The 24816-nt window shown below is 45.5% G+C and overlaps 1 protein-coding gene across 4 annotated transcripts in view; it reads left to right on the forward strand.

Annotated features, from left to right (window-relative positions):
- The first annotated feature begins 5066 nt into the window (after positions 1 to 5066).
- The window catches only part of SPTBN1 (spectrin beta, non-erythrocytic 1), a 136172-nt gene continuing 116422 nt past the window's right edge, over positions 5067 to 24816 (forward strand). For 2 of the 4 annotated variants that reach the window (XM_037404999.1, XM_037405003.1), the window contains exon 1: positions 5067 to 5176. The gene's annotated coding sequence lies outside the window, so the exon portion shown is untranslated. Of the gene's footprint in view, positions 5177 to 5856; positions 5881 to 6227; positions 6252 to 24816 lie in introns of those variants that run through there. The other 2 variants (XM_037405000.1, XM_037405001.1) reach the window with 2 other exon arrangements.

Raw genomic sequence — 24816 nt, forward strand, 5'->3', positions numbered from 1 at the left:
ACAGATAAATGCTGAGGCTTGTGGTCAGCTTATCTCCCCATTTCTCTTCTGGTACATGTGAGGGAATCTTGCTGCATTAACACCTTTAACACACGGGACCGGTCCTCAGACTGCTGCACCACAAAGGGTGATTTGAAGGGGCAAGAAACTTGCACCTGCCCGTTCGGTGTTCCTTACTAAATGTCAGGCTCTTTCAGGGAACAGTCTGCAAATGCACATCTCTAACTTGTACGTGCAACCCTGCAACAGATAGAAGTTTGCTAGAGCAGTCGGTGCTGGCAGCAGGGTTGCCTTGGGAGGACGCAGCTTAGTGTGTGATGTGTTACCCTACTTTCCAGGGTGGTTTTGTGCAGCTGCCCTTGGGCGTTCAGTGCTGCAGCCGAGATACTTATTGGTGTATGAGCTAGTTGGGGTAAACCTACTTTGTATCTGTCTGCACAGCTTCAGGCGTACCTTTGACTGCAGTTGTAGACATTCCCTTTGATAGGGTTTCTTCCGTACGGAGCCTGCAGGACATACAAGTAGGTCCCAAGACACTTACTTTATTTTTTAATGTACTGATTTGAACACAATGAAAATGTCTGCAAGGGATGTTGTGGTACGCTGGCCCTGTGCCTCTACCAGTTCTCGCTAATGCTTCCTGTCCCTCCACAGTGCTGCAGGCCCAGCACCAGGACTGCTGCCAGGACTCCTCCCGGACGCTGAAGATTGCCGTGATGTTGGCATGCAGAGCAGGAAAGGCATCTTCACACTGTCAGGATTTCCACTGCTGACTCTGGTGGCGTGGGAAGGAGACGGCAACTGGCTAAGGCCAAGGCAAAGGCTTCTGTAAGTGCCCTATGTTTCAGTCGTTCTCCCGGGTTCGGTATGTTGGGCACACAGAGAAGCAGGCCCTAAGCTCACAGGAGCTGATGGTGGGGAAAATGGCTAAGGATGAGTACTGTGGGGATGGGGTAGGCACAAAGTACTAGAGGTGTTTGGGGAGCATTTAGGTTAATAGGGACAAATAGGACTTTCTCAGCGAGAGAATATTCCTAGACATCCAATACCCTACCTGAGAGTAAAGCTGCTACAGGCATCCACGTTCCTGCTGTCTGTTACTTACCAGCAGAGACCCTGCCCCTGTCACGCACACCTTTCTTAGCCATGGCTAGGTTAGCGCAGAGTACCGTGCATGGAGATAACCCTGGAAGCATGTTTAATTCCTGATGCAGAATTCTGGGCTTTTCAGCTTCGTGGCCTGCTTGTAGAGAGAAGAGGAGCCAAGGAGTGAGGCTCTAACACATTTCTGTTTGCAGTGGCTGTTGGGAAACAGAAATACGCTTGTAAATAGATCACAGGAAATGCATTGCTACACGGTGTTACTGAAGGTAAGGGTGTAGCACAGAGCTGGGTGTTCCTAAGATGATGAGAAGAAATAAGAGTGATGTGAAGAAGAGATGTTTGTGGTAGAGAAGCTGTTGTGCTTCCAGACAAGTTGTGCACACAGTGAGGAAGGTAGGAATTTGTCCTTTAGGCAGACTATTGCCCATCTTTGATTTTCCTCTCAAGATCTTGGCCAAGTCTGCTGTGAGACAAAGCAGTAGACCAGATCTCTGCCTTTCAGCATCCCTGTGTGTTTAAAAGTAGGTGTTATGGGTGGAGGAAAGCTGTATCTGGTGGGAGGAATGTATCTCCCATCTCAGGCATGCTGTGAACCTGTGTAACTGGAACATTCTGATAACATGATGCTTTTTCATTTTAATGGTATAGCTAGGAACTTTTTTATTGCAGCACAGATTTCTTTGTGTGCATTTCTTCTGTGTTTTTGGAAATTGCCACCATCCTTAAATGGAATTTTTCTAGTTTTAGTATTGCCTTAACAATTGTGACTCAATATCTAATCTAGATATACTGCTTCTGTTTCTGCTTGGAAATACCCTCCTGCAATTTCAGTTCACACAAAGATGACTGAAATGCCCTAGATCCTGAAAAGAGTAAAAGTCTACGCTGAATGATTTCATTTTGTTTTGAACAATGCATTAGTTTTTTCAAACTATAATTTATTTTAAAATTATCTTTCAGAAATTTTGGAATATGTTTACCTTTACACACCTACATAGTGCTTGCCTCTCAAGGAAGGTGTTAATACATGTATGGGTATATTTCTGTGTGATGAGGACCAGAGAGTATTATTGAGCACAGTGGCTTAATAGATTTTTCCAAAGGAAAAAAAGATTAAATATTTCTTCAGTTGTAAGAAATCCATGGCAGCGTGGACAGAATGTACGAGAGGAAAAACCTTGGCCTTCCAAGCCTAAGCTAACTACAAAGTAATGGGCTGGAGCGGAGTGACTTTGCTCAACATTGCTTGGCTGACTCTTTCCATTTCATTTAACAACAGTTTCTAATACAGCCATGCATTCTGCTTCTTTCAGTTTGATTAAAGGAGTGGGAACGTGGCCATGAGTGTGAACAACCTGTTTGTCTAGCTGGGTTTACTTGCTGGTATTTAGGAAGTGCTGGTATTTTAACTTGTATGTATTCCCAGCTTAATTGTCACAGAGTTGTGGGTTTTGGCTCTCTGACTCTGCAAGCTGAAGGTTCATGCTGAAAATACTAACAAATATTTGCAGTAATTTTTTGAAATGAAAATAGTATCCTCTCTGTCATACCTGGAGATGCTGTTCTTAACTGTCGGTGGCAAAACATTGGTACCTGCCCCATCCTTTACAAAATGTGGGCTCTTTAAAAAGAAGAAAATGACTGTCGGTAACTGGGATAACTGGTTGGAGCCCACAATGCCCCTGCTATTCTGGTTCTTGCTTCTTCAGGCATTCATTCCTACCCAGTTATTTCCGTGATAATCAATGGCCCACCCATCTTTGAGCTATATGGGTTAAGACAGACAGAATCTTAAAATATGGTGGATGCTTTTGCTCACAAAGGATATTACAATCTTTTTTTCTTGTCAATTTGCTTGAGAGAGATTAATGGTTGAGTGAAGGATGTTCTTTTCCCCTGATGTTTCTTAACATCCATGCAATTGAATAATTATTTTTATATGTATATATACACACACACATAAAGTTCTCTGATTTCCTGTTACTGATGGTTAAAGTAAAAGCAACGTTTATGCTGGATCAAAATCTGAGAAGTTTTACCCTTCAGAGCCTGAAATGTGAGAGAATGCATATACTTAGGCACTTGCTAGTTTTTATTGCTCACAGCCAAATTTTATTGTTCACAGCTTTTTCAAAGAGGAAAATTGAGCTGGGCAACCAGAAATTGTTTTGTAAAATATTTTAACCTATAGTGCGCATAAAAAATAAACTGTGTAGAACTTCTCATGTTATTTGAGCCAGATTTGGTGGGCCTGTTGATTGGGAGTAGTCTCATCCTGCAGGTATTCCAGCTAATTTGCAGGTATTCCAGCTAAATTCAGTACCACTGACTGGGGGGGGAGTTAAGAAAGGATGGAAAATGGTTTATAATTTGTTTTTCTTTTCTCTGTGTATATAACTTTTTTAAGTGATTGAAGCAATTGACTCGCCCTTTGTTACAGTAATAGTTAAGAAGTGTTTTGCTTGGCATCATTATTGTTAAATTTAAAAAAAATGTTCTTTTACCTCTTTACCATTTATATTATGTAGAAGCAAGTACCTTCTAGTATCTGTCGGAAGCCCTAATCATGGGCTCTTATTGTACAAGATGGTGTACAAATAACGAATGCAAAGGTGGCCTGTTTTGAGTGTTTTAGCACCTAGGAGCACAGTTAGGCAAGAGGACTGAGCTGATCTAACAGCTTGCTGCTGAAAGCCAGTTCAGCTCACTGAGCCAGCAGAGAACTGTGCTCTTGTTGTTGCTGAGTTAGGTTTTACCATGGTGGAGGGGGATTAGTGGACCACCAGAACCAGTGCAGGAGAGGAGCAAGAAAAGAGGGAGGAGGACAGGGCGGCCCCTTAGCTGTTTTATTTTTCCTGCATCCCAAGAACTGGGTATGAGCCATCGCAGATGACACGCATGGAAGCACATGCTTAACTCTTGTCAAGATTCTTGTAGCATTTATGGTGACAGAATATTTTAAAGAGGCTTTCTGAAGGCCCGAGGAACTTTTCCCAAGTCTGAGGGACTTGGGAATGAAAGAAAGCTTGATGTTACTTGTCTCATATCCTGGACAAGTCAAAGGCAGGTGCTGGTGCTGAATATAGGCAGGTACAGGGAGAGCTGAAATTGCTGATTATTGGTGTATGCCTGATCTGAGAGGTGAAGCCCACTGGAAAGATATGGAGAAGAGGGCGGCTTGTCCCAAGCGACAGATGGGGAGAAGAAATGTGCAGCATTGGGAGTGAGTTCAGATAGGCAAAGGTGCCTCTGTAAAGGATACAGAAAGGGGTGCGGCCAGAACTGAAAAGTGAGGTGACGGAATCTGCATGAGAGCCCTGGCCACGGCTGGGTAGGGCAGGGCAGGGCGGCCTTCCAGGCCTGGCCTGGGTGCAGAGAAATGAGCCCGGCCCAGCGAAGGCTGGTGTCCAGACTGGGGACCTGGATGATGAGTTAGGGCAGTGATATCGGCTGCGGTGATCAGGGCAGGAGGTAGCAGATAAGTCACTGACTGGTTTGGTGGTGGTTTAGGAGCTCTCTTTGGTACGTGCTGAAGCCTGCCGTCCTGCGGGTGCCAAATGGGCAGAATGCGATTTTAATTTGGGTAAGATAAGAAGCCTGGAAATAGAAAGGTAGATTGCAGACAGGCTGTTACTGTATGCGTACATTCCATGTCTGTTCTTCATGGCATGAGTTCGCCTAACAAGAAGTACAGAGGGAATGACAGATTAAGTGTCCCATTCAGACTCCCACTGGGAACCGGGAGTATGAGGAGGATACACTGAAGGGAGTGGTAAGGAGGCGATGCTGGGAGAGCGGTCTTGGAAACTGAAGGAAAATAAAATATCAGAGGTGATAGTTTTGACAGGATGGAAATGAAGCGATACTGCAGAGATTATGCCAGGAAGTGGCTATTAGGAACTTTGGCAAAGCAGCTGAGTGGGAAGGGGCAGGAGCCAGATAAGAAGGCGTTTAAGACAGGCGCAGAGGAGAACTGCAGGCAGCGGTTAAATCCTGTGCTAGGAGTGAGTGCGGGGATGACGAGCAGAGGAGAAGAGGATTATAACTGAGGAGGCCAAAGCAACCAACTGTGGTTTGGTGTTTGTTTTTAAAAAGTGGATAATGCTTGTCCATAGCTATATTGCAAGTGAGACATTAGGGGTAGCAGATGGGAGGGCATGAGGATGCGGACACAGAAGCAAGCAGAGGGGCCGGGATTAGCGGAGGAAACCTGGAGCAGAAATGTCTGCCCCTGGGCTTGGATGGCGAGGACAGGCGGGCGGGAAGGAGGAGGCCATGCTGGCGGCCTATTGGCAATTTTCTCTGGAAAAACGGGCAGACCTCCGTGTAGAGAAGGAGGAAGGGGGAAGTGCAGCAGAAGGGCGGCTGGGGTTGGGTGCAGGGGGATTGGGTTCCGCTGGCAGAGAGGGGCAGCTTGCGGGGAAGCGTGGCCGGGCCGAAGCGGGAGAGGATGAGCAGGGGAGGAAGGCAGAGCCCGGCGGGGATCTCCGCGAGGAATGGCAGGGCGGCGGGAGGGTAGCGCTGGAGGAAATGGATGCTGGGGGTGAGCCAACATTGTCTGTGCGATAGCAGAGGGTGTCAGAGGAGGAGGAGCGTGAGCTCTGGAGAGACCCAATGCCCAGATAAATGTAAGGAACGGGAGGGAGCGCCGGGAGCCGGCGGCGGCCGCGGGTGCCATCCACGGGCGGCTGGGAGCGGGGCGCGGCGGGGCGGCCGCCGCACGGAGGGGGAAGACCCGGGGGTGAGGGCAGGGCGAGGCCCCCCCAGCAGCGCCAGGTGAGGCGGGACCCCCGGCCCCCTGCGCGCCCCGGGGCTGGGCCCGCCCGCACGGCGGGGAGCGAGGAGGGGGGAGCGGGGCCGGCCCGGGGGCACCTGCCGCCGCCGGGCCCCGTTCCCGCGCCGCAGGGCGGCGGCTGCCGGCGGCTCCGCAGGGCAGGGGCGCGGGGGCGGGGGGCCGGGCCTGGCCCCCGCCCCGCCGCGCTGTCCCCGCCCCTCGCCCCTCGCAGCCGCCGCGGCCGGCCGGGCGGAGCGCAGCGCAGCGCAGCGCCGCGGGGGCTGCGGGCGCCGCCGCTCACTCCGCGCCGAGCAGAGCCCAGCCGAGCCCAGCCGAGCCGAGCAGGCGGAGCCGCCGCCCGCGCCGCAGAGAGGTAGGGGCGGCCGGGCCGGGGGCGGCCCCGCTGCCCGGGGTGCGGGGTGTGCGTGTGCGCGGCGGCCCGGCGCGGCGCGGGGGTGGCGGGCGGATCCCGCAGCCCCGCCGCAGCCTCTCTGCTCCCGCTCGGCCGGGGCGGGCGGCGGCCCCGGGGCAGCGCGGCCTTCCCTAGCGCCCCGGCGCGGCGCTGCCCCCGGCCGGCTGTCAGGGCGCGGAACCGCCCCGCCCCGCCCTGCGGCGGCCCCGGCCCGGCCCGGCCTCTCCCCGGGGGCCGCGGCCGCCGCCCCTGCCCGCTCTCTGCGCCGGGGCCGCCTCTGCCGCGCAGCCGCACGCCCCGCCGCCCGCCGGCGCTCCCCTTCCAGTATTTTTTTTAATACATATATTGATATTTTTTCTCCTCGGGGCGCGGGGGTGCGGGCGCGGCTGCGGGGCGCCGGCGGGCGGGCGGCCGGTGCGCGGGGGCGGCCCGGCACCGGGGACCGGCGGGCAGGTTCTCGCCGCTGCGGGGCTTTGTGCTGGGCGACCTCGGCGTAATGCCGGCACGGAGCGGCGTCGCCTTTCGCAGCAATTAGATGCGTTGCTTTGATTGCTTTCATCCGCCGCTTTTATAGGTTCTTGTATTCCTTGAGCCGATGCCGGTTGAAAGGCACGATGCGTGGCCCCCGTTGCATTATCTCTTTAAGATAGCTCTTGCAGTTAGAGGGATGCAGGCCTGAGTTAACAAAAAAAAAATATGGCAGACTCCTGCTAGATACTGTAGGACTGCAGCAGCTCTGAAAAATCCTCGTTCATGGCACTGACGTTTTAGGTAGATGGTCCACTGTTAAGGCTGATCCTTTTGCTCTTGGAGCAATAATATAAATTCAGTCGTTCACTCCAGCTTTGTAATTTTGCTGTCTTAATTGTGAGTAAAATCGTGTTCTTGTTTAAAGAAGGTGAGTAGCGATCTGTGTTTCTAGATTGTACTCGCTCGACATTGTCCATAGGTATACGTGCTAAATGTTCAGAACCAGACACAGGATTACTGTAAAAGGAAATAAACATAAACTATCAAGATCTGGAGCATTCAGTACAGCCTTTGACCTTTATTGACAGGATAGAAATATTATGAAACCTGCTATTGAACTGTCTAGCCAGTTCAGAAAAAAACCCCACTGTTACTCAGCCCTATGAATTTATTGTGCTGAAAGACATCTTGGGGAACAATGCTCCCTAGTCTAAGGGGTAGAGAGGCAGGTCATGTAGCATAATTTATTCAAAGAGATACCAGCTATGTGAAAGCGTCAAGGGAGACCGTGACTCCTCAGGCCATTGCAGGAAATCTCTGCTGGATGAAGGACTTGCGTATACTGAGAAGCCTCTGGAGGGAGAGAGAGGAGTTGAGAATGGAATGGGATAAAGAGCCAGGAAGGATGGGTGATGGCAGCTAGATGCGATTTCTGAAGAATTGTTATTCTCTCTTGACGTTCTTTTCTCTCGCTGTTTCTCAGTAAAACAGAAATGGCTGTTGTGATGCCTACATGACTTAGCAGTGGTTGTAGGGCTATGGGGATGCACTAGCAGGCTCGCTAATGTGTCACAACCAGCGCTAGACAGGCAAGAAATAAAATAGGTAGGGAATATTTTGTTACTTCATGCAGTAGCATGAACTTAGTATTAAAAAAGAGGTCAGGTTTTAGAACAGCAGCCTGTTTCATGTTTTTCTGTAATGCAGGTTAAGTACAGTAAATGATATTCGCTAAAGCAGGATGCAGATTTTTCGGTGAAACAGGAGCTTGCAGCAGTTATGTGGCAAAAAGCGTTACGGATGCTGTTTCATCTCTGGTGGCTTGAATCCTGCAGCTTTTGGAATTAACTGTGTGTTACTGAATTCTGCCTGTACACAGAACCGGAACAGAGAAGGGGGCAAAACGCTCATGCTGCATGTATGGAGACCAGAACGCTGCTGCAGGTCTCTCCGACAGCTCCTTTTAAGTAGGCGTACCAAACCATTTTATGAAAGATGTTTTGTTTTTCCTTCGACATTTGTAAAATTTAATCAGTTAAACCCCATTTATTGGGTGGGCCTGTAATGCTCATTTATATTACGTCACTTGACTAAGGATTTGGTTTTAATGCAGGTCAGTTACAGGATTTAATATTCGTAGTTGGATTACTTGTAAAATAAGCGTTGTATTTCATTAGCGAGGAGTACATGGACATATTTTGTGGAACACAGATGAGAAGGTGTATTTATGCAGACGTTTAAGGTTCAGACTGCAAAAGTTGTTTAGACAGTTCATCTCTGTAGGCACCTAAATTCCTTAGTCATCTGATCTGGGCACAAGTTAAAAACCAGTACAATAGTTTATCATTGCCCATTACCCATGAGTCAGCTCCTAAATCTGGTTCAGGCTGGTATCTCTGACCACAGGCCTCCTCCTCACCATTTCATGGTTCTAGGAAGACCTTTGCAAACTGTGGTGCTCAGGCTGCGGGAGCTGGGCAGCCTTATGTCAGATCCAGGAGCCACCAGCAACCTCCTGGTTCTTTTTGACACTCAGCTGAACGAGGGGGTGTGAAGTAGAGCAGTGCAGGTTATTTTCTGTGGTGCATGATGCACACCGTGCTGTGGAACCTTCTGATGAGGTCAGGCCAGTGGTCTGGTCCATGATATAAACTGTGTAGAGCCATACAGGGCTTTTCTGACGTAGGAGCTTGCTCCCGTTCCTGACTGATGTAGCTGGTGAGTTTGCCAGTACGTTGGACCCTTACCTCTGCTTAAGCTCGTGGCAACTTTCCCAAGTTAAACCAGTGGGAATCTGGCCTAGAGATGTTAAATGTGAACATCTAGTTGCCTTCTCTTGATTTCTAGTGTATTTACACTGTAGAAGTTACCTTGTGTTTGATTGTTATCACCGAGTAACGCTCTCCTGCTGAAGTGAGTGTTGGAGCTGAAATGTGTGCACCGTCAAATGGCACCGAGGTATAATCAGTGTTCTGCGGAGACTGCATTGAAGACTGCTTTCCCCAGTGGTCGTGTGGTGGTTTGTTTTTTTTTTTTCTCCTTTCTACATATGGTTTTCATTTGTCAGACTTTTATTATTACTCTTAAAATGATCTGTTGTGAATTTGTTTTTCTAATGAACATGAATACAATGTTGCAGCAGTTACAGCTGGACCTTTGGAGGTTTTGCTTTCCTTTAATGAAAAAAGGGTTACAGAGATAGTACATGTAAGGAATTTTTTATGCCTAGTAGATCTCAACTCATTTAACATCTTTAACAGAGCAATATAGATCAATTCTATATATTTAAGCAGGCAGCTTTTTTCTATTTTGTCCAGCTTTTTTTTTTTTTTCTTTCATATAATTGTTAATCTCGGATACATTTTTTTTTTCTTTCTGTCCATTCCTCATTAAAAAGCCCGGTTTAGCATGAAAAAAAATTTTCGCATGTACTGTTTGCTGATGATTGTGTTCATAACAAATTTTACAGTTGTTTGAGAAAGATGGCTAGGGAGGGTGGAGTGTGTCTGAAAGGGTTATTTCTACTTGCAGTAAAGTGTATGTGGTTGGGAGAAGATATACACCAATTCTATAATCTTTGTGTTCAGGGATTGTGTACATCTTCCTATGGCCAAGGTCACATTAAGGTTGAGGAGTATCTTGAGCTGTTGTGTTTCAGCACCATTAACATTTTAATCAGCCCCTTCTCTGTAAGTTTTTTGGGGTTTTTTTTCTTGTTGAAGGGTGAAAATTTCAGGATGTCCTTACTTTTTCATGTCTTTTCACTTTACTCTTGTTGGTCTCTTAATATATTGCACAAACTTTTTTTTTCTTTCTTCCAAGCTGCATGTTGTTTTAGCACACCAGAAATGTCTTTGGCATGTCACCACTGCCACCAGAAATACATATTATGCTGTTGTGCAGTCATTTTTATTTCGCAATCTTTTGAATGTGCTAAGCATTAGAACTTTAAAAAGAAATGATATGTTGGTTTGATTTATTCAGCAACCCCTCACATCCAGAGGGCAGGAAGAACTGAACAAAAGAGCCACTTGGTGTGAAAATTGTGTGCCAACAGATGCTAACACACACCTGTTAGACACTACGAATAGCCTAGCGGGTCACATCAGTCATGCCGTTGGAACAGGAGAGGTATGCCACTAATACTCTGTTCATAGGTCTAAAAATATGCTGCTATGAAACTGTTCACAGGTAAATGTTCCAAATTAAGTAACTTTTCTGTTTACTGGGGTTCCAGACATAGGCTGTTCTCTTTTAAGAAGAAATGGCCAGATCCTGAAGTTACACCTGCTGAGCAATTTGCCCATGATCTGTGGAATGCATTCAGGAATGATGTTTTTGGATTTTTGTTCAAGTACCCACAGCTGTACACAAGAGGAAACCATTTTTCTTTCTCTGTTAAAGTCATACTGGTTGGAGTTAATTTAGTTGTAAGAACATGAAACAAGAATGCTTCTGCAAGTAATTGGAGTAACTGTGGACTTGCCATTGAAAAATACTCGCAAAGAGAAAGTAGCCAAGGTTGTTGGGTTTTTTTTGGTTTGGTTTATTTTTAAGAAAGGAATAGGGATTGGCTGACAGCTCAGTTTTTTTTGAAGTGACCACTGGGCTTGGTTTTGTTAATCACGACTCAACACAATTGTGAGAGTGGAATGATGCCTGAAATGGGCTTGGGTCAGGGACGGGCAGTCACTAGTCCTCTGTGTAAATGGGTCTATAGGAGGGTGTGTGCAGTATGTCCGGTCTGTGAAGACACCGAAGTTGTATACCTAGTTAAAAAGGTTTCATTCAGCTGGTGGAAGATGTAATCAGAGATGAAGATACGCAGACCTAATGGGCTTTGTTGCCCACATGATTGAATGGCACATTGGTTAATATATTTGAAGTAGCCAACCTAACGAATACAGCGTTTACGCTTCATCTGTGCAGTACCACTATAGAAAGTGGTTGAGTGAGTGGTGGTTGTGATCCTTTCTGGCCTTAGTCCATAGGGGCTACGGACCTTTTGTTCTGACTTCTTTTTTTACGTTTGCCTTGAGATTTCTTAAAACACAGCATCACATTAAGATAATGCCTGTGCTAAAATCTCATGGTTCAGGGCTTCAGTTGGGTGCCTGTAGTGGTCAGGAAGGCTCACCCTCCACCCCAAATTTTGTGGAGCTTTACTTTCTCTTTTTCCACTTTCTTGGGGGCGTTGGTGGCTGGGACGAGGCAGTGAGCTGGGTGGGAGGTGCTCTGGGGTGACGTAGATGCTCCTCTCGGAAGCTTGGCCCTGACGTTTCACGGTTACACTGACTGCCGAATTTGACAGCGGGTGGAAATTTCTCCCAAGCCAGACCAATAGGCACCTTTGGGAGGTCTTTAGTCTTCACTGTGGGACTCGGTCTCCAGTAGTGTTACAGTCCCAAGTACGTGGTTGAGGTCTTCTACAAGGCGTTGTGGGGACTCCTTACCACCAAGCAGTGATCGGGATCTGCATTTTTTGGTTTTGTAAGTCACTGCCGTTTGATCCTGAATTAATCCTGTTGTTCTGTTGATTGATTTATTAGAGAATGGCATGGAGTATCTGCTTTGGATTCTTACTTTTACATGATGAAAGGGAGCCTTGTGTTTCTAAGGGCAAGAAAGCTGTCAGTATATATTGTTTCTTACGGCATGGTGAGTGCTGGCTGACCGGGCAGCTCTAGAGCCTGGGTTACAGTGGGGTTGATTTGTGGTTACTGCAGTCAGTAACGCAGAATAGAAAATTTAGTTTTGTGCAGTATGACCAAATGCTTATTTTTTGCACTCATTGAATCGGTTTTGCTTAGTGCCTAGACACCACAAATACTCCAGCTAATTATAGGAAGTAGCTCCTCTGTTTTTTTTGGTGTAGAAGGGAAAAGGTGCTGCCTGCTGCTGTATCTAAATTAACCTAACGTAGATAAATTTATTTTAACACCCACAGGTTTTAGTTTGGGCGTCTGCATTTGAAAGTGTTGGCTTTTGTCTATAGATAAACTAATTACGAGATTTTTCTTCCCAACGGCTTTTGCTGACTTTTCTCTTAGCAAACAAATATTTAATTAAAGTGTTTAAGGGTGACCTGTAGCCAGTCTCTGCAGATGGAGAGCTCTGCACTGGTGGGTATGTGCTCCAGTATGCTAGTGGCATATACATTTATAGCAGCACTGGAATGCAGCATGAAACTAATCATTCTGGTCTGTGCTTGGAGGAAGCAGCTTTTGCCTCTCGCTAGCAAATTACTGGCCTTGGTGCTTCTAGAAGGGTAATTTGGGCCTCAATCTGCCTTGTGGAAGTCAGTGGGTGTTTTGATAGAGGAGGATCGTTCAGTAGAGCACCCTTTATTAGACCCTGTATCATGTGGGAGTCTAGTGAGGAAGTCAGGAAAGCTAGTCATCTTGTTTCCCGCTCGGCCACAGAAACTGTACAGAGCAGGAAAGCAAGGGAGCTGAGCAGCATACACTGGTTCTGGGCGCCTGAACTTTCAAAAAATACAGGGTCTGCATCTCTTGAAATTGGAACGGTCCTTTGGTCAGCCTGGCTCAGAGGTGATGAGCTGGGGGAAAAAAATAGGCTTTAAGGCACTGTGCTGCAGTTCACCTTAACAGGTGTTCCTTGTCATGTCGGGTCCATAAGCGGTAAAGATAGCCTAGTTAGTTTCGCATTTGCTTTATTTTTGTAACTTAAATTACCGTGGTCTTTTTTCTGGGCGTAATGCTATTATGAATAATTCTCTACAGTTTCAAGATAGTCAAGGGTGAACGGATTAACGGTTAACTTCTTATTTTTACCCTCTTTTTTAGTTTCATGTTCTTACTGTAATTTTAAATACTTTTAGGAGGCCGGATTCTAAGCCTGAGAAAAATCTGGTTGTCTTTGGTGGAGCTATGCTGCTTTGCACCAGTTGAAAATCTGTCTTGCAGTCTTTTAAGTTTTGTTAAAACTAACACTGGAGCATGTTGTATTTTATTCTTTCTGACTTTTTGGCATCAGAGAACCTTTTCCTGATCGTTTTTCTCATTTGAAGGCTGATTGTACTAAGTGACCTCTTGCTGCTTAAAGGGTGGGTCAGTTCATGGTGGGAAAGTCTTAGTCAAAGTGTCTGGGAGATAAGTGGGACTGCATCCCAACAAGTGTTGTGCATTAAATACTGGAATGTGCTGGGGATCTGCCAGGAGATTGGAAGCAGGACTATGCGACAAGCGTGAATGCAGTCACACTCTCCCTAAAATAGTACTCTGGATAACAGGAGATCTGGAAAGTTATCACTTACCTCATTTTAGCACAAATTCTTGCCTAAAAATGGATTATTGACTGAGGGTTCAGAAGGAATTTTTTTTTTTTAATTTCTTTTTTTTTTGTAATATATTGCGTTTGCATCTGAAGAATGTTTAGGTCCCTCAAGTCTTTAGCTGAAGGCAGGATAGGACTGCAGGTGAGAATGGAAAAGTTAAAACCATACAAGTGAAGCCCAAACCCCACAATCTCAGCTTAAGGAAAGCTGTTTATATAACATTCATTGTTATCTGAATGAGAAATGGGATGGATTTTTATCTGAGTGTAGGTTAGTAGTAGTGTCTTCAAATGCCTCTTGAACTGTCTGGAAGCATCAAGGTAGAGATAAATGAGTTCAGCAGCCTCAGACATGCCTGGACTGGTTGTCGGTGATGGGATTTTGGCACAAGACACTGGATGCAAGCAATCAGTATTTGGATATTAAAATGAACAGCGGCTTACCACTGCAGACCGTATATGGTTTTATTTAAGGGTAAAAATAAACAAATTTGATTGTTGTCCCTGCGTCAAATTTGTCAACGGAAGAATCTGATTGTGCAGCTTTAGTCGTTGGCATAAGCCATTTAAACTTAAAACCTGTGATGCCTAAATTAGTTTCTTACGGAAAGAGGATGAGTTAGCTTCTAAATGGGATAGTGTGAGGAAAGTGCGGGGGCTGGGATGGCTGATTGTTTGGAGCAAGGTTGTAATACAGTGAGTCAGCAGGTGGTTTTGTTTAGCCCTGGTGGGAATCTGCTGTAGGAAAGTACAGATTGAAATAACTGTTCCCTGGATGCCTGTTTGCATTGCTGCGGGGACCTGGTCAAGGAACTCAGTAAAAGGAAAAATAAAAGTGGAAATGTTATGGAATAATGAGGTTCAGAACAAAAATTGTGGGCTACTGTAAGTCACGACCTTTTAGTGCATGCGGATTTCAGGACAAGTGATGAGCTGCACTTTTTGAAAGGCAAAGGGATTACTTCATTTGTGGAAAAATACCCGTCAGCTTCTGGTCTGCACTACAAGCCCAGGATCAGTTGAGCTCTTGGGGACCACAAGATGGAACTTGCATTGCGCCTGTGCCAGAACTGAAATCTCTGGGCCCAGTATTTAGGTCCATATGGCCTGTGCTTGGGGAAGAGCAGTTTTATGTCCCCTGTGCCACAGTCCCTGAGCTTCTGCGTGGGGAGGAGGCACAGCCTGCCGTACAGTAGCAGCAGCAGCTGCAAGGCTGATTTATGTTATGCTGGTTTACAACACATCAAGAAAGGAAGGCTGTTGCACCGGCTCAGGATAAAGTGGGGCACAGTGGTTATGCTCCAAGGTTTGTTTTGGGAGAGGATGTGGCATACCAGATACACCCGCCCTGCACCACGAGGGGATTCCCTGACCCCAGCTGGCCCGGTAAGCCAGCTTTGCAGCTTTCCATCGCTGGAGTGTGTAAAGTAGCTTTATTGCTGGTCAGGATCTGGCTCCAAGCAGTGATGCTTGCATAAAACTCAGGTAAAAGGTAAATAGAGGTAAAGTAAAAAAAAAAATACAATGCAATCAAGTCTCACTGAGCTTTGGCTTTTTTGGTTTTGTACGCTTTCAGATTGTTTCTGTGTATTAGGAGGCATAACAAATTCCAGAAATTGCAGAGTTTATGTAAGAGATTTGAATAACAGCTAGCAATAAGTTAAACTGCCTTGAGGAGCTGCAAGATGGGAGAAGTAGGTTTTTTGTAGAGATCTGTTCCCATTGTATGCTAGACAAACAAGAATGAGATGACTTTGAGTTAAACACACACCACAAAGAACGGAAGATATTCTTTAATTCCAGGCAAGTATCAAAGTAACCATAGTGTAGTAATGGTCTATACTCTCTGCCAGATTAGTAAGGAAGCTCCTAACTGTATTCTTCACTTTGTTTAGTAAGAAAAGAGGGACCTCCTATGCTTATTCTTATTACAGTATTATGCTTTTTCTTTCTCTGAGATGCTTAGGAATGGAGGATCTGAATCCCCAATTGTACCAGGTTCTACGTCCCAGCATGTGAAGCTGTGCTGGTTTACATCATCACAGTCTGTCGCTTGAGGTTTTAAATTGTCTTCATATAAGCATACACAGAAGAACATATCTGAGATAATTTTACATCACTGAGTTACATTTCTGAACCATTGGGAAACATAAGGATTGTAAAAAACGTGGAAAGATACCAAAATGTTGGTAACTAACTCTAGGAGCGAAGGAGGATGCTCCCTCTTGGTGGGCAGGCGTGAGTGACAGGGAGCACATAGCTCTTGTCTGTGTTTTTAGTCTAAGTAATCCTAATCGGGCAGTAAATCCTGAGTGAGATTATGCTGCTGGAGCGTGTGTACAAAGATCAGCGTTTAGATACGCGGTAGGGGTATAGCAGGATCTGGAGATGCTTGTTTAGATATTTATTGCTGATAGGCTGAGGTAAACCAGAAGCTTGACTGCTTTAACTGGGATCTTCTTCTAAACAAGTGGAAAAGAAACCTGGTGAAGCCCTGATGATCTGTTTGCCGAAGCAGAGCTGACAGGTGAGGACCACATGGACATACCAGTGATAGGTGGAGCACTGAGTCTGTGGAGGGCATGCCAACCATTTTAGAGATGTTTCTACAGCTGTTGCTGACTAGCAGAAAATAATGTGAATCACTTGGGGTTGCAGTGGCTCAGTTTGCTGTGAGAGTTCAGAGAGTCGCAAAGTTCCTCAGACTCCTGGCGTGGGCCGATGAACCTATATGCCACCTTAGGGGCAATTTGCAGAGCAGTGTGTCCACGTTATCCCAGGGTGCCTTTAATGGTAGTACAGCTGTTTTCATTTTTTACTTCTGGTTGTCATAAGCTGTGGCAGGATGCCAAGGAGCCATGGAAGAGCTTTGGGCCTGAAATTAATTTTCAGCAAACTCGATTAGATTGGCGCCTGTAGCAATCTTAACGTTAGAAGTTTTATGTGTTTTTTGATATAAATGCATCTCCTTTCTGATATTTAGTAGCTTGGCTGTAATATCACTTGATGCTCTGAAGGGAGATAGGAGGGCATGTAAATATATAAAATAAGGACAAAAATAACTTTGTATGTATTTTTAATGTTCTGTTTTGTGGATTGATCAAAACGTTGCAGTTTTAAAAGACAAATGCTTGACAGTAACAAATGTTGAGAAATGGTCACTATGCGGGCAGCATGACTGCTTTATCAGAGGGGAATTTCCAAACTGCATTCCAAGCATGTTATTAAAGGATTAAAGAGATGGGAGATTCACCTTGAGCTAACTGTCCTGAAACTATACTTATGCTTATAATACATATAAATAATTATTATGCAAATATTACTATAATAACAAACCGTATTTTGAATTTGCTTTGTGCCTCACAGTGGTTCACACACTGGTCAGAAGTATTTGCAATATAAACCTGATAGGTCTTGAGGGAGCGTGTGTGTTGGTATTAGATTGTAGCTTTCATGTTTCTCTCTGACCTTTACGACCATGGGTCTGGTTGGGCAAAGGAGCTCAGGACCTGCTGGGTGAGGTGGGCAACGCCATCCTGCTGTGAACTTACTCTTTGTTGTGTAAGATCTGGGTCTTGGACCTCTTGACCATGCAAGAGACAGACTTGCACGCTTAACTTCACAGCATGCTTTGTCTGTGCTTTGTGTTAGTGTGCTGAGATCCCAACCTTTCGAACTCTGGCTGGGTTGCTTTCTCAAGCAATGAGGTGTTTGTGCCAAGGCGCTAACAGTGGCACTGCAGCAGGCTGAGGCTGGGATGTTAGCAAGTCTCTAGTCACAGTTTTTGGAACATGGAGTGTGGTTCCAGTGAACATTCCTGAAGATTTTCGTTGAATTGCTCTTGCAAGTAGCAAACTCATCTTTTTGTTCGTGTCCTAAAAATTGATAATCTTGTTTTCCCAAAACAGAAAGTACTCAAGTTACCTGTATATTGAAAAATATTTGGTGAAATGTACCACTTAATTTCTCTTTCTCTGAGTTGGCCTCAGTGTATAGTAGCAGAAGGAACATTTTATACATAGTCTCCTTCCTTGATTATGTTGTTAAAATTAAGGAAAACTTCCCATTCTTGTTCTCATCGGGAGCAATAAATTCTTGTTCCTTTAAAAAAATCTGTCCATTCTGGTTTTGACTTGCATTAACTACTGCCTGGAATATGCAGGCATTTATCTTCAGAGTACTGGAACTCTTTTCTTCAGTCAACCTGAAGGGCACAGTTTGCCTTTGGGAAGTGCCAAGCAGAAGATTGGTGGGTGCTGAAACTGCAGTGACCGTGGTTTTAGCAGTTCCAGATCTGCTGGCTTTCGGACATAAGTGCCAGGAAAAAACCTGCAGTATTCACTTCAGTGATCCAGACAGTTTTCAAGTCAAGACTTCAGAGTGTATCAGAAATCAGAGGCTAGATGGTTACTGGTTTTTTGGTTCTAAATGCAAACATTTCTTGTGCTGGTACGTGATCCTTGAATACTGGACCTTAGGAATTTGTTCCCCAGGATCACTTAGAAGACGCTTTGCTGTTACTCTGAGAATGAGCTGTCTTGGAGACATGATGTGACTTGCCAGAGAGAGCACCCTGTTTGCTGGCAGGGTGGTTTCTGAATCAGGGGGTTATGGTGGGTTTGGGAGGCTTTGATGCTTTTGAACAGGGTCACGGATGGTTTTTTTCAGATATTTGGAGCCACACAAATGTGGGGTCACAGCAGAAGAAAAGTGCATGAACCTCTGCTTGCCAGGAATCTGTTCAAGATAACTACTGTTAATTTTTACATCTGAAAAATGCTCTGCTGTTAGTGCTGCTTTCAAAAGATGTGATCTTAGAGGTTAAAGCCTAACAGCCTAGTGTCCAAACTTGTTGCAGCCTATTTTGTTCTTAATGATAATACTGTGAAGTAATTCTGTTAACAGCTGGTTCCTGCTTCTGCGGCACTGATACTGTATCAGTGGAGCGACCCAGTAAGTCTTGCCTGGGACTTGAGTTTCTCATACAAGCAAGGAGTGATGAGCCCATTTCCAGAAAAAGTGCCGTGCTAGGGGAATGATGCAGCCTCTGTATTTGGATGACTGGCACTTGGCATGTTTTGTTGTTGATTATTGCTAGTGGAGCCAGGACTCTGACAATGAAGAATTATCCTAGGTCTGTTGGTGCTGAGTTATTTCACTCTGGCCTGAACAAGGGCTCCTGCCGCTGGCAGCCTGGTAGCCATGCAAACCGGCCAGGAAGTACAGTGGGATTGATCTGCGTGGTCCGTAGCATCGTTACTGTTAGCATCGTGTCTGACAGTATGTTCTTTAAAAGTTGCATTTTCCTGGGGGGGAGAAACCAAAGAAGCAAAACTTTCTGGGCTTCTTCCAGAGTTACCGGGTTTAGAATGAAGGCTAAAGGCTATCTGTAGCGTCAACGAAAAGGGGGAGAAGGCTTTGTAATCTGAATATCATAGCAAAAAGAAACCAAACGAAAACCAGAAGAAATGCAGCTGAGAGAATTTTTATACAAGCCTACAGTTGATTTTAGCTATGGAGTTTGAGTTGGTTTTGGTTTTTTTTTGAAATCTTAATTTCAAGGACTGTTGAGGGATGAGGAAGAAAGGAGCTATTGTCTCAGTTAGTCACACTGCAGTATGTGCCTACCTCCGAGCCCTGTTTTTAGCTGTAGCCTGAGGTAACACCTGGCTGGTTTTAGCAGCTGGATGTGCTAAGAATCTGTCATAATTACTAATTTTATGCTTTTGCTGCATTGCATGGTGGTTTCTGTTGGAGACTACGATAAATCTCCCCAACTCCGTTTCCGTGCAGAATCTAAAATGGCATGGAAAGTGCAAGCCTTGTGCACAAAATTGACTGTATCACAGTCTCTTCTTTGATTGCCTCTCACTGTATTACAGTGCCATGATTGTAAGCCATCCATAAAGTCAGTGCATTGCTTAAAATAGGCCATTCCTTTTGCAATTGCTATTACAATTCCAATATTGAAATATTAAGCCTTCTCTATGACATTTCGAATAGCTGTGAATAGACTAATTCTTTCATTGGTTTCACCAGAGAAGTTAGATATTCAGTGTGTCAAAAGTTCTCTCCCAAGGCTGGAGCTATGTAGGACTTGAGCCGAGGCTTCCTCACCCCTGTTTCTTCAGCTCTAATCTGTTGTTACTGTTGAACAAAGAGTACAAGTGAGTGGGAGAAATAAAGAAGCAGGAAATGGATCAAAAGAAAGTGAAGAGTATCTGCAATCACTTGGAGGAAATGAGGGACCAGAAGGAATGCAAACGTGAAAATACAATTTTAAAATAGAAAACTGCATTCACAGAATTTCATCAGGACAAGTCTGATTCTGGCTTTGATGCAAACGGATGTGTAACAGCAGCTTGGGCAGAGGCAGCACCCTCTTCAGTGGGTGTATGAAAGACCTGCCTCCTCTCTGGAGGCTGTGGGTTCAACCCTGTCTGTTTGTGGCAGGAGGACTGAAAACTGTAGCAAGCCACTAATTGCCTTTTGGGAGGCCACTTACAAGGGTAGATGCAATCTGTATGATTGAGCTTGGTGGGAGGATCAAGGGCTTGGCAAGTTCAAATGTGTTCACTTAGTGCTGATTCTCAGCCTACATGCTATAAGAATGCACAAATGAAAGGCAGGTGTTTCCCCCCCCCCAGTGTTGTTGTACATTAACTAATGTAAAGTTTAATAATAAAATACCATTTCAGCACAATCATTTCCTTAAACTTGCCATCAACAAAAGATGTATTGGAAAAGAGAATTTCCTCTAGGGTGAAATAAAGGACAAACAAACAGCAATGACCATTGCATATTTAATGGGGGGGAAAAATGTACTTGTCATGTGGCTTGAATGTCATCTTAATGATGTTACGAGGCAAGGAAAGGAGCCAAACAATGCACACCTTTTATCATGGAAATGAAGTCCAGAAGGGCTTTCAACAAACACTGTTTAGCCAAAATAAGGGGTTGAATTGTCATCTGCTGTAAAAGAAAATATAATTTGTCCACATAATGCTGTTGGTCCAGGTGAGTGATGGGAGTACTGTTCTTCTAATTGCTTTTGAAGTTCAAAGTGAAGGGAGATCCTTTTTTCTGTTCTGTACTCTATCCTGGCTTCTATGGGTACGGAGGAGACCAGCAGTAATATTTCATTTATCAATTTGACTTCGGTTGAGCCAGCTGCATTTGGCTGAAGATCGCTCTGATGGTGAGCCCTTATAAGCTGCAGTCCTCCTGGGGAAGAAGACTAGAGCAGGATATCTCCCCACAGTCCCCAGCTGGAGCACGTGCTGTGCATTTCCCAGCTGTGTTTCACAAAGGCTTTGCCAGTGTGCCAGGCATTACTGACCTTCTCTGGAACAGGGAAACTAAGGCAGAGAGGGGCCAGCTCATCGCGGCAAGGCTGGGCGTCAGGCCCCAGAGTGTCCAGGGCTCGCCTCAGCCCTCCGCCTGGCCCCACTCCCCAGTGAGTGCAGCACACCCCTGCCCTGCCACTTGGTGCTGCTGGGGCACGGAGGTGGGTGTTTGCTGGCTGGCGTTTGCTCATACTTGGCCAGGGTGGATCCCAGCAAGGCAAAACTGGAATGATTTTGCTCTCTGATGCTATTACATGTGGCGTAACGGGCTTGTCCTGGATTTACCCCAGGAGAAATGCCATTTTGGACTGGGTGACGTGTACTGTCAGATTGTCTGCCGGCGGTAAGTGAAGAGGCACGGTAAATCTCTGTGTCGTCAGTCTGTCTGGCTGCATCGCAGGGGACTCGCAGTACTTCAGCAGTGCTAGCACTTTCCCTCTGTGCCCCAGCAGCTGGCTTTGGAGTTCCCACCTTTAGAGGTGCTCCAAGAAAGGGGAGGTGTCCCTCTGTGTTCTCCCACCTATCCTGGCACCAAGCCATACTTCTCTGGTCACAGCTTTACACTCACCAAACTTGTTCTCTAACCAAAATAAAGCCCAAAGCATGTAAGCCCACAGGGGCGTGATCAAGCCGAGTTGCAGTCACAGGTGAAACACCAGGAAAAAAATCATGATTGGGCCGTACACCTAGCCCACACAGTTTGGTCCTGCTTACAGTGGCCTCTGGTTGCTGTTCAGGGTCTCTAAATTAGCCAGTGATTCTTCTCTTGACCAGATCACCCGTTGATGTAAGTGGAGCCAGTATTACTTAAGCGTGTCTGTTTGCCTCAGATCCCTGAGACCTAACGCTGTGCCCACGTTCATGCTCAGGGTGGCTTTTTTGCCTTGAATATAGACAGCAATGAATCTGTTACTAGTTACTCTGCCTTTAGTAAGCAAGGTAGAATTTAGCATGCCTTTGGAAGGTAACGCTAATGTGTGTGCAGTGTATGTCAGGGGTTTGTGTGTGCGGTGTGTCGTGCAAAGAACTGACTTGCAGGCTGTTGGTTTCCCCTTGTAATGTCTTTACTTGAGTCCTATTAATCACTTTAAATACAAAGATGTTGACGTACTTTTAATGCCATGTTAGCGCTTACTTGGGCAAGCAGTTAAGTGCATTGTTTTATTTCAGCAGCATGCTGAAGAGATTAAATTCTGGACACTGGCAGTGTTATCTGAGCAAAACACGCTCATAGGCTGTAACCGCAGGGCTGGCCTCCCGAATACCTTAATTCTTATTCTTCTCTGTGTTACGTTTTGTTTATCATGGAAGAAGACGACAGCTGAACAGCGTCAGCTCTGGACGGTATACCTTTGCAGGTTGTGCATTTCCATGAGGATGTGATAGCGCGTCCCCGTTGTCAGTGATGGATCCTGATGGCTCCTGTCATGTACCAGCTTCACCATTCTCTGACATCCCCAGCATCTTTTGTCTATTTCAGTTTCATTCAGTTAGACGTTCATTTCTAAATGCTGTTTGCAGAAGTGTGTGGTGGCACGTGTCTCTACAAGCAAGTAGTGGGCCTCATGAGCTTGCCGGTATCTGCCCAAGTTTCTGCAGCGGTCTTGAATTTTTTTAAATGACTTTTGGTGTGTACAAAAGTAGAAGTAGCTGAAATAGCTTGAAGGACCTTGGCTTCAGCGCTCGTTTTTCATTGACATGCACTTAATTTTTTAGCAACGTAAATCAGATCTTGGGAGGCTTATTTTAGGATCAGTTCCCATTCCTTCTTTCCTGAGACTCAGTGGTTCAATGATAGTGAGAAAAGCAGTTTCAGTAAATGGCTGGGCGAGCATGTGTGCTCTGCTACCAAAGGACTCCACATAAATCTTAGACTTGCTCTGCAAAGACATACAAACTGATCCATTAGCCATCTCGGAAAAACTGCTGTGTTTGAAACAAGGCTCTCCCTGGGCTCCTGCACAGCGTGCATTTCAGCTGAGCCGTGGCTTCTAAGCTATTTTTCTGTCTCCCCATTTTTTCTTACTGCAATCTACATGATTGCCATGAAATGCTCTTGTGACGGTCATTTTGCTAGCGCATTTTGCCATTCTGAAATAGCCTCGCTTGTTCTATAAAATTACAAGTATTGGTAAAATACCTGCTTACTTGGTGTGGCCTAAAAACTAAGGCAAGCTGATTCTTGCCAGACTAACAGAGATGTACTTCAAAGGTGGAAACAATGGCCTTTACGATAAATAACTTGATTTTTATGACTGCAACACATTTGACTTTTTCAAATAGCTGAACATCAAGACCAGCTTTGCAAAGGTGAGCAAAATTGAAAATTCTGTGAATAAGAATGCTGATGTTTTTTTCTGGAGAAGAAAAAAATGTATGTATAATGTTGTTTAGATTTGTGGCTGGCTGTCCTCTGTAGGGTTAAATTGCAGGTTCCTTGTTCCTCAACTTGCTCATAAACCACCTTTGATTAAATTAATAGCAGATTCAAACAGGAGGAAGGAGAGGGAGCTGTGCTAGCCTTCATGAAAGAAAATCTGCCCAAGGAGCAGGCAGTCCCAAGCGGTAATTCCTACAGAGCTTCTAAAATATCCCTAGATTTTGCTGATCCAGAACCTCTTTTCTCCTAATCTTTATATGGGTATCTGAAGGCAATTTGTCTGTGTCTTCATTTGTCAATCAGAGTAAAAAAAGTTCGGGTTATGGTAGACATTTGAGCTCCCAGTATGCAGACGGGACAGCCTTCTTACTCTGTGCTGGGGTGCCGAACGGTGCGGAGCAGCAAGTGGTGCAGCAGCCAGCCCTTGAGCTCTGCCCAGAGAAGCGCGGGGCCAGCATGGGCTCACCTGTGCTCAGGTGCCATGTGATCTGAGGGAAAAGCCCTAAATGGGGGGAAGGAAAACAAAACAAAAAAGACAGAAAAAAGCCCTAGCAGCATTCATGGAGCTAGAGAATTCCTGCATAGCCCTGTGACCACCTGATTCTCTTGGGGCCCCTCTTCTCCTGGGGATGTTTGGTGGCCTGGCTTCGAGTGTGTCCACTTTTCCATCTGATTCGCAGAAAATGAAAAATACTGATCGATGTGATTTTTTATTGGTGAAAATCTTTGTGGGAATTACCTGGACTTGTAGAGAAGGTAACAACCCCATTCAGCCTGCTCCAATTCTGCGAGCCTTCAGAAGGCCTCGGCAGGGTGAGAGGTCCTGAAAGCCCCGTGCTGGAGACTCAGCTGCTGTACACTGTAGTGTTCAAGTCAACGAAAGGGGAGCGATGGCAGTTTTGCCTTAGGCTTGGAGCATCGGAGACCCAATTCATTTTGATGGGAGTTGTTGGTGTCTAACACCTGTAAAAATTAGGCTTCTAGCATTACGCTGCAGGTGAGAAAGTTACTCTGGTTTTGAATCTTGGTGCTGTTTTATCTCAAATGAGGTGTATAGAGCATTTGCAGAGATTGTTACTTTGGGGGGTAAAAGCATTACTTTTGATATGTTCTGCTAGCTTTTTTGCTAAAGGGGTGATTATGGGGCTAATTTTTGAATCATCAGTTGAAATGGTTAATTTGTTGTTTGTGTTCTTGGGCTCCCTGTGCAGTAACCGCTGTCTCTCCCCAGATGCTGTTCTGTGAACTCTTGCCAATTCGGAGCGTGTGCACGCGCATCTGTGTGTCAAAGGGGCGCTTGGTATCCAGCAGTTGTGCCTTCTGTTAACACGAGCGAGCCAGGCATAGAGCTTTTCTAGCATCCAGTGGCAAAAGTCAGTAGAGAAAGGTTTTACACTAGTGGGGGTAAAATGATAACATGAGTATCCATTTCTGCAAATCTGCAGCCAGTTACCTTGTTTGTTCATTTACTCCTCTAAACGATTGACTCTCGTTTTGGACAATGATGACTGCTCCTTTTTAGCTAATGAGCTTT

This window comes from Falco rusticolus, chromosome 12, assembly GCF_015220075.1.
Source record: "Falco rusticolus isolate bFalRus1 chromosome 12, bFalRus1.pri, whole genome shotgun sequence".
Classification (NCBI taxonomy): Eukaryota; Metazoa; Chordata; class Aves; order Falconiformes; family Falconidae; genus Falco; species Falco rusticolus.